Here is an 8,631-nt window from a genome sequence, read left to right as displayed (position 1 = left end):
TATATATATATATATATATATATATATATATATATATATATATTTCCACATCAAACTATGTGTATTCAACCCTCTTTTGTCTAATTCAGACAACAGGAAAGTTCATCTGATACATACCTCTAGCTTCATTTTTTGTATTCTCACTCCAATTATGAGAAATAGTAAGTTCTGCCTCCCTCTTCCTCCTTTCTACAATAGAATATATTCCTTCTTTTATCCTGTTTCTCTTCTTTATAACCTCAGAAATTAATTCCCTCTAATATCCTGATAATAAAAGGCCTGAAGGACAATTGTTTTCTTTCCCTTGTTCAGAATGTAAACCCTTCATCCACATACAGCCACCTCCAATTATTCAAATAAATTAACCTTTCAACTTGAGTTGGCATGGTCCCTGTCTCATGGGACTCACAGTCTAACTGGGGGTTGACACCAACATGTATAATTAAAATAACCATTACATGTGACTTTGGGTTCTTAATGCCATGTAGGCAGAGCACATAACTCTTGAAAGCCATTACTAGAGCCATGTAGGGGTTTCAGTCAGTGGAGGGAGCACCCACAACAATGAACATCAGTGTTCTGTGTGTGATGTGCAAGCATCAGAGATGGGAAGGAACTTAGACAGAGGCCCAGAATCACGTGGAATCTCAGGATGAGAAGCACTTCAGAAGCCACTAAATCCAAACTGGACCTGAGTAAGAATTCAGTGCTCCAGATTTTACTGGAAGGTTCCAATGAACTTGCTGCCTATGAGACAGCCTGTTTCACTCTAGGCTAATTCTAATTGTTAGGGAAGGTTTTCCTTAAACCAAGCTTAACTCTGCCTCTCTGCAGCTTCTGCCCAGTTGCTAAAGGGAAGTAGTGCTGAGGTGATGCCACGTTCACCAAGGGTATACATCCAGTTGGTGACAAATTCAGGGTTTGACTTGGCTTGTTTTCCCACTTGACCACACTGCCTTCCTTAGAGAAAGAGAGCACAAACCTAACTAATAGAATACCTAAGGAAGACAGATCAGACACACGATGAGCATGAGAAGGCTGAAACATATCATCCAGTAAGAACTGTGCTAGAGATGAATGCTGTAAGGGAACCCTATTCGAGAGATGGGTAATTGGAATAAAGAGAGTGGTCCTTCCAGGAGCTGGAGTTGGGAATAACTCATGCACAGCTTCTGAACTGTTGCTGATAGACAACAGTCAAGAAGGAAGAAGGTCCTCAGTCCCCTGAGTAGGTCCCAGTACATGTACCAAGAGTGGTAATGGATGAAAAGGCATGAATGGGATGTAATCTCACCACTCCCATTAGAGGGAGAAGCCACACAAGATAACAGATTTGTCAAAATATCTAAGTGTGTTGTGGGTGAGACTAGTTAGAATAAAGAGAGATAAGATTCCCTTTCCCTCACAAGCACGAAATGAGATAAGTTCAAATAAGCAAAATAATTTTGAAATTTAGGAATTTCCTCCTACCCTGTACCCTGACACACAGCATGTAACAGAAAGGATAGCTATTGAATTGATTTAAAGGTGAGGGGAAACAAGATTGAATCAATTATTTATTTCTCTCACCTCTCAGTCTCAGCAGACTAAAACCCAGTTCTGCTTCACTAATCCTCAATTTTCTCTATGTAGAATGGGCCTTGGTTTAGGATTTAGGAAACATGCCAATTCCAGGTTTTTTGGCAAGCACTGTATCACCTGGGGCAAAGCACTACTTCCCTTTGGCAACTGTTTCCCCCTCAGTAAAAAGAAAAGGTTTAGACCAGATGACCTTTAAGAGTCCTTCCCAATGGAGTTTTTTTGTTTTCAATTTGTTCCCAGCTTTGACATTCCACCTTCCAGACAACTTTCCTACCCAGATATTCAATGAGTCTATGAATAATTCTTCTCACCCAGTAATCAGTCATTTCCTATGCCTCCTAGATTTCAGATTTAGAAAGAAAGAGAAAGAAAGGAAGGAAGAAATAAATAAGAAAGAGGAAGAAAGGAAAGAAGAAAGAAAGGAAGAAAGAAAGAGAAAGAAAGAGAGAAAGCAACAAAGAAAAGAAAGAAAAAAAAAGAAAAGAAAAAGCTCATCAGCCTGTAAGTGAGGTGTCAGTTGCTGTGGAGGAATGCAGCAGAGGAGCCAACTTCTTGTAGAAATGAAAAAGGGGAATATGGAAATATTCCCCATTTGAAAGTGAACTGGGCAGCTGGAAGAACAGTGGAGCTACATCTAGCATAAGGACAAGCACCCAGAAGTGGGTAAAAGAGACTGAACTCTCAGTGGGAAAGAAGTTCTCTCTTGAATGAACTGTGCCTTTTTCCTCATCTGTAAAATGGGAATAATAATGCTCTCCCTATCTTGTGGAACTATTGTAAGGAAATCATCTTTCAGTCTATGATATGGAAATATGAGTGATTATTTTTATTGTTCAGTTGGAGGATTTTATATCCTTGGGATAAGGTAGGAATTCAGGCTTCGGTTTCTTGGATAGTCCACCTACCCACATTTCCATTCAAGCTTTGTGATGTGAGGCCCATCCCCCTCTTTTCCTCACTAGGAGTGTCCTGGCCCTGCCCCCTTTTCCCGAAATGGAGCTCAGAGGTGGCTAGGGGCGGGCTGAGCTGGGCAGGGCTGGCTGCTTGCCTGTGCTGAATAGCTGGTTTCTGATGTAATCCCCTGAGTTGCGTGTACTCCTGCAACCCTTGGGAAAGCACCCTCCTTTCTGAAGCTTTTCCCTATCCCATTCCTCTCCACCTGGGCATAATGCTCTTTCCCTTTCCTTTGCAGTTTCACTTCTCAGCTTCCCCCATCTCTGGAAACCATCCCCCTTTCTCCCACTTCTTCTTTTGGGGGTTGATTTTTACCAGCCTCTCAGACTTGGCACCTTGGGAAAACTTCCCTGTAACACTCCCAGAGAGCAAGGATAATATGATTTAGAGATGGAAGTCAGAGATCCATTTAGCTCCTATTCTTCCCCTAACCCCGTATACATGCCTTATTCTCTAGATATTAGGGCCCTTCACCTCTCCTGGGGTTCCTAGAGCTCTTTGATCTCTCCCTAGGCTCATTCAACCCCTAACTTGTATTAGAGTTATAGAAGTTATAGATTTAGGACTGTGAGATACTTTAAACTTTTGGTTTCTGTTCTCCTTTATATTATTAAAAAATTATGGAGAATCCCCACTCCCCACCCAAGAGCTTTTGTTTAAATGAATTATTATTGATATTTACCATATTAGAAATTTAAAAATGTTAGTATTATTATGAAAATAGTTTTGACCTCACAAACACCCTGCAGAAGTCTTAGCAAAGTTCCTTGGACCACACTTTGAGAACAGATACCTTAGAAATAAATCACTGCAACTAACCCCCTCATTTTATAAGTAAAGAAAATGGGGGAAGCTAGTAAGTTAAGTGACCTAATTTATTCATTCACCAAGCATTTATTAAGTAGCAGGCCATTGCACTAGACCTGAGGATACAAACAAAAAAAGTCTTTACTCTCAAAGAGCTTACTTTCTATTGATGGGAAACAGCACGAAAGCTTGACAATAAATTTGAGAAATTTGTTAGTAGTTACTAGTGGGTTGTACAGCACTTGGGGGGTGGGGAGATACCCAAAGTCATATGACTTAATCAGAATCTGAGCCCAGAGTTTCTCTTTCCCCCTCATTAGTCTGTCTTTTGGTATTGTATCATCCTAGTAAAAAATAAGAACTTTAAGGGCAGGAGCTGTTTTGTGGGATTTTTTATTTTCATTTTTTGTCTTTGTATCTCCAGTGCCTAGGTGATTAATAAAAACTATTTAATTTAATATTTTTATTTTAAAATAAGGAAACTGAGGCCTAGAGAGGTTAAGTGACTTGCCTGGGGTCACACAGCTGACTCATCAAATTCATTGCTCTCTCCATTTACCACACAGCTACGTGGGACTCACTGAGTTTTGCCTGTTGATCTGGGCAAAGAGATAGCTGTCATGGAGTCGGCCCCTTTTGGCCTAGACCTAGAAAGAGAAGTTTCGAAGACTCTGAGGGATGATCAAAAGGGAATAGGAGAAGAAGAAAGAAGAAAGCCTATGTTGTGGGGCTACTTAGGAGAAAACCTAGGCAAAAACACACTGTAACAGAAAGGGTACTGAACCGGGAATCAGATGGCCTAAGTTATAGTCCCTACTTAGCCACTAACTCCTTGTGGGACCTTGTTCGACTTATTTTCCCTCTCTGGGCTTCAGTTTTCCTATCTATAAAATGTAGTGGTTTGACTAAATGGTCTCTTCCATCTTGAACATCTTCCCAGTCTCTCAGTCTATGAACCAATTGTAAGAATCCATCTGGAATAGCCGCTAGCTTCCTGGGATCCCCAAAGGACACCACTAATTTGAGGATGACACCCATAAGCCCCACAGAAAGAGAATGACCCAGTCATTATGGCAAAAGTCATATTTTTTATCTGCCTTTGATCAGGAACTGAATGGTGACAGAAGCCCTAAACAAAACCAAACCACCCCAGGGAAAAGGGAAGCAATCTCCTAAAATGCCATTCTCAGTTCATATACCAAAATGGTGCTAAAATACTCTGTAGGTCCCCTATCCCCAGTCCTTCCAGTGTCCCAGAAAAGGGTTAGTTTCTCTTTTGCACATGGAGAAAGATGGACATTCCCAGAAGGACCCCCTCTATCTCTACCCTCATTCCAGTTGGCACACAACCCTCTTCACATGTTCCTGTTGTGGAGAACATTTTCAAAAAACACCTTCCCCGGGGGAAGCATGTTATTGAGGCAGGTTATGCAACTGTGTACTCACAAATTTGGAAAACCCATTAGGGAGTTAAGTATCTGGCTAAACTGGGCACCAGCCAGAGATTTCATCACAGTGTGAAAGAGGAACTCGAAACCACATTGTCCCAGAGATAGGGCAGACTCTTTCCTCCTTAGTTCCTGCTGCTCAGGTAGTGATACCTTGAGAAACGTCTTTCCCTTTGTAGGCAGCTCCTTGGGAGGCGTGAGACCCCAGTGACCAGCGGGGATGGATGGAACTTGTCCTAGTGGTCTTTTGAGGAAGATAGCAGCTGGAACTGCTGTTTTGTTTTTTTTTACCCTGTCCCTATTTCCAGTCCCACTTAAACAAATACTCTGCTTGGTGGTCTGGGCTTCTGGGGATGGTAATTGTTATATAGTGGAAAGAATACTCGATTTGAAATCAGAGGACCAGACATTGACTCCCAGCTCTACTTAGTACCTGTGTGAATAAGTCATTTTACTTTTCTGGGTCTCAGTTTCTATAAGATGACAGGATTTGGCTAGATGATCCCCTGAATCCTTTTTCAGTTCCAAATCCTGTGATCCCATACTTGGTGGAAGGTCTTTCTACTTACTCTATCTTCCAGGCCAGGACACTGTAAGTAGGAATAGCTAAGATAACTAGCTACTAACTTTAAATGCCTATTCTGTTCAGAGTACTGCCTCGTGGAGATAAGATAAAAAATGAAGGAGTCCCTGGGGGATGATAAGGCATATAAAAACAACTCCCTAAGGAAGTCTTACCTCCCCATTCCCATTTTCTGTGGCAATTTCCTCCATGTTTGCCTCGGGGAAGAAACATTTAAAAGTGCTTTGGTGAGGGGACAAAGAAGAGACTGTATTAAGTTTAAAATCTTAGTGCTTGAAGAAACTTCAGGATCAGTATAGTTTTTGATGGAAAAGATCTTCTTGGGAGCAATTTATGCTTGTGGGGTGGGAGTGGGTCTCCCAAAGCTCTATTGTATGAGTGAATCATAGTGTCTCTAGGGAAACGGGAACACAGTGACAAACGCCTAACATTGGAAAGGCTGTGACTGGACCCTGTGGCTGTGGTCCACGGCACCTCTGGGCTCATCACCAGATGGAGGGAGATTTGCATTGAAGTAGATCTAGAAAGGAAGAAGCATGTTTCTCAGCAGTGGGGAATCCCATACATCATTATCTCCTCTGCGTCATTTCTACCTCAGTTTCCCTAGTGCTATCCAAAACTGGGGTCCAGCTACAGGTAATCTAAGGCATATATACCTGGAAGAGACTACTAAGTTCATCTCCTGTGTCTCCTTCCTGAAGTAGGAAATACACCTAGATCATCCCCAACAAGTGAACATTCAGTCTCTGCTCTAACACCTTCAGTGAAGGGAAACTTTCCTGAGGTGACTAGAGAGACAGCTCATTCCACTTTTATTTTTGGTTGCATAGGTGCTTCTGGAAGTCCAGGGACTATTCACCAGAGCTCTTTTGACTTCTTTAGATTTTCACTATGATCTCCTTCTTATGGTGGTTGGAATTTTGAAAAGAGCACAGGAACACGGGTTCTAGTTTCAGCTCTACTGCTTAATGGGCTGTGTGACCTTAGGTAAGTCACTTGCCCTTTCTGGGTCTTAGTTTCCTCATATCTATGAAAAGGTTGGACAAGGTGATCTCTAAAGATTTCTTCTGGGCCTGATCTATGGTTCAATAATCTGCTGTCTGATGTCCCAAACCAGGCCCAGTAAAGAAGAAAGGAGAGTTACTGGGGAGAAGGGGGGAAGAGAAATGGGGAAAAAGATGTGAAGAGTAAGTTGCAGGCACAGATTATAAGTACAGTAATGAACATTCAGTTTTGCAAGTATTTAAACACTGAGGAGGATACAAAGATTGAATGAAGACCATGCTCTTGCCCTTGCAAAGCTGGGAATCAAGCTGGGAAAACAGAGGAAACAGAGAACACAGTGACTAACCAGCATCATGAGTGATACAGACCATGGGTCAGAGTTTGAGCTGGAAGGAACCTTCAGGACAGTCTCATCAAAGCCCCTCATTTTACAGAGGGCCAACAAAGAGAAGTGACTCACCTATGGAGAAAGCACTGGACAGGAAATCAGGGGATATTGGTTTAGTCCTGGTTTCCAGTTCAGTGCTCTGTACATTTGGGGCAGCTAGGTGGCACAATGGACAGAGTGCCAAGCTAGGAGTCAGGAAGACTCATTGTTCTTCCTTCAAATTCAGCCTCAGGCACTAGCTGTGTGACCCTGAACAAGTCACTTAACCCTGTTTGCCTCAGTTTCCTCATCTATAAAATGAGCTGGAGAAGGAAATGGCATAACATTTCAGTGTCTCTGCCAAGAAAACTGAGAATGTGGTCATGAAGAGTTGAATCAATTAAACAACAGGAAGCTACGTGTTGCTCACATTTAGGGAACCCTGATCATCAGTTCCCTCCCAGACTGGGCTCTTGGAGAAGTCAAGGAGGTAGTTTAGCAGAGAAAGAGGTGACATTAACACCCATAGCTGGGTATTCATTGTGGACCAATAGAAGAGCTACACCAGGGATGGGGAATCTGTGGCCTTGAGGACCACACTTGAGGATCTAGAGGGCCACATGTGGCCTTGAGGCTGCTGGTTACCGTCCCATGAGCTATATTAATAGAGGGTGAACCCTGTAAGAACACTAGTTTGGTTCCCTTTTGGTGTGGTGGAGTGGCAGATAAATTACTGAACTGGGAGTCAGGACAACTAGGTTTGAATCCTGTCTTAATTACGTATTAGCTTTTTGATGATGTCTAGGTCACTTAACAGAGACTCAGTTTTCTCAACTGTAAAGTGGGGATAATAATACCTACAGCCCCTTCCCTACAACATTGTCCTGAGGAGAGTGCAGACCTTAACATGCTACATAAAAATGAGTTATTTTTAGTTTCTAGCCAACGAGGGGTCTGCCAATGCCCCATAATAATTTAGGTGGGGCTCCAGACCTTTCCTAGTGAGGCTTATGTCTTCTTCAGGAAAACTCACAAGTCAGAGTCCTGCAGAGACAGGGCTGGGGCAATTGACCCAGTGTAATCACTCTCCCCATGCCTTCCAATAAGTTAAAATATTATTAGATGTGTCTGTGTAGTTGGATATGTGGATTGTCAGCAAGGTACAGAAGGAACAGAATACCAGGATGATGAGGAGATGAAGACTGCTACTTACTAGCTCTATGACCTTGGGCAAATAATTTCCCATCTCTGGACCTCAGTTTCCCCATCTTTAAAATGAGGATCATAATACTTTCACTATAGTCTCATGGGGTTATTGTAAGGAAAGTACTTTGTGAATTGTAAAACACTCTAGATATGTAAATTTTGTGGGTTAATATGCTCCTAGAGGTGTAAGGGTTCTTAGAAATCATTTAGTCCAACCTCCCCCATTTTACAGATGAGGCAACTGAGGCTGAGCAGTCAAAGTCACATAATAGCAGGGCTAGGATTTGACCCCCCCTTCATGCTTCACCCCCTCTTATGAATTATATTAATATAATTGCAGGGGTCCAAGTCAGCCTATCCCACTTAGCCCTGAAACCTTTATCAAGTTGAAACATTTGTTCAGAGATGTAAAAAGGCTTGGGCATCTCTAGCCTTTTAATTAGGATTGACAAGAATTTATCTTCAGATTGGTTGAGAAGGGAAAGGAAATAAACATTTATATATCACCTACTTGGTATCAGACACTGTATTAAGCACACCCTTTGAGGTAGGTGTTATTATTAGTCCCATTTTACATTTGAAGAAACTAAGGGTAAGTGACTCATATAGGGTCACAGAGTTAATGTGTCTAAGGCAATATTTGAATTGTCTTCCTGACTCCAGGCCTGGTGTTTTGTCTC

The sequence above is a fragment of the Petaurus breviceps genome, unplaced genomic scaffold (assembly GCF_028583685.1).
Source record: "Petaurus breviceps papuanus isolate PSGF00001 unplaced genomic scaffold, PetGlider_PUasm1.0 90845, whole genome shotgun sequence".
Lineage (NCBI taxonomy): Eukaryota > Metazoa > Chordata > Mammalia > Diprotodontia > Petauridae > Petaurus > Petaurus breviceps.
The sequence above is the reverse complement of the archived record's forward strand: the minus strand, read 5'-3'. Positions refer to the sequence as shown.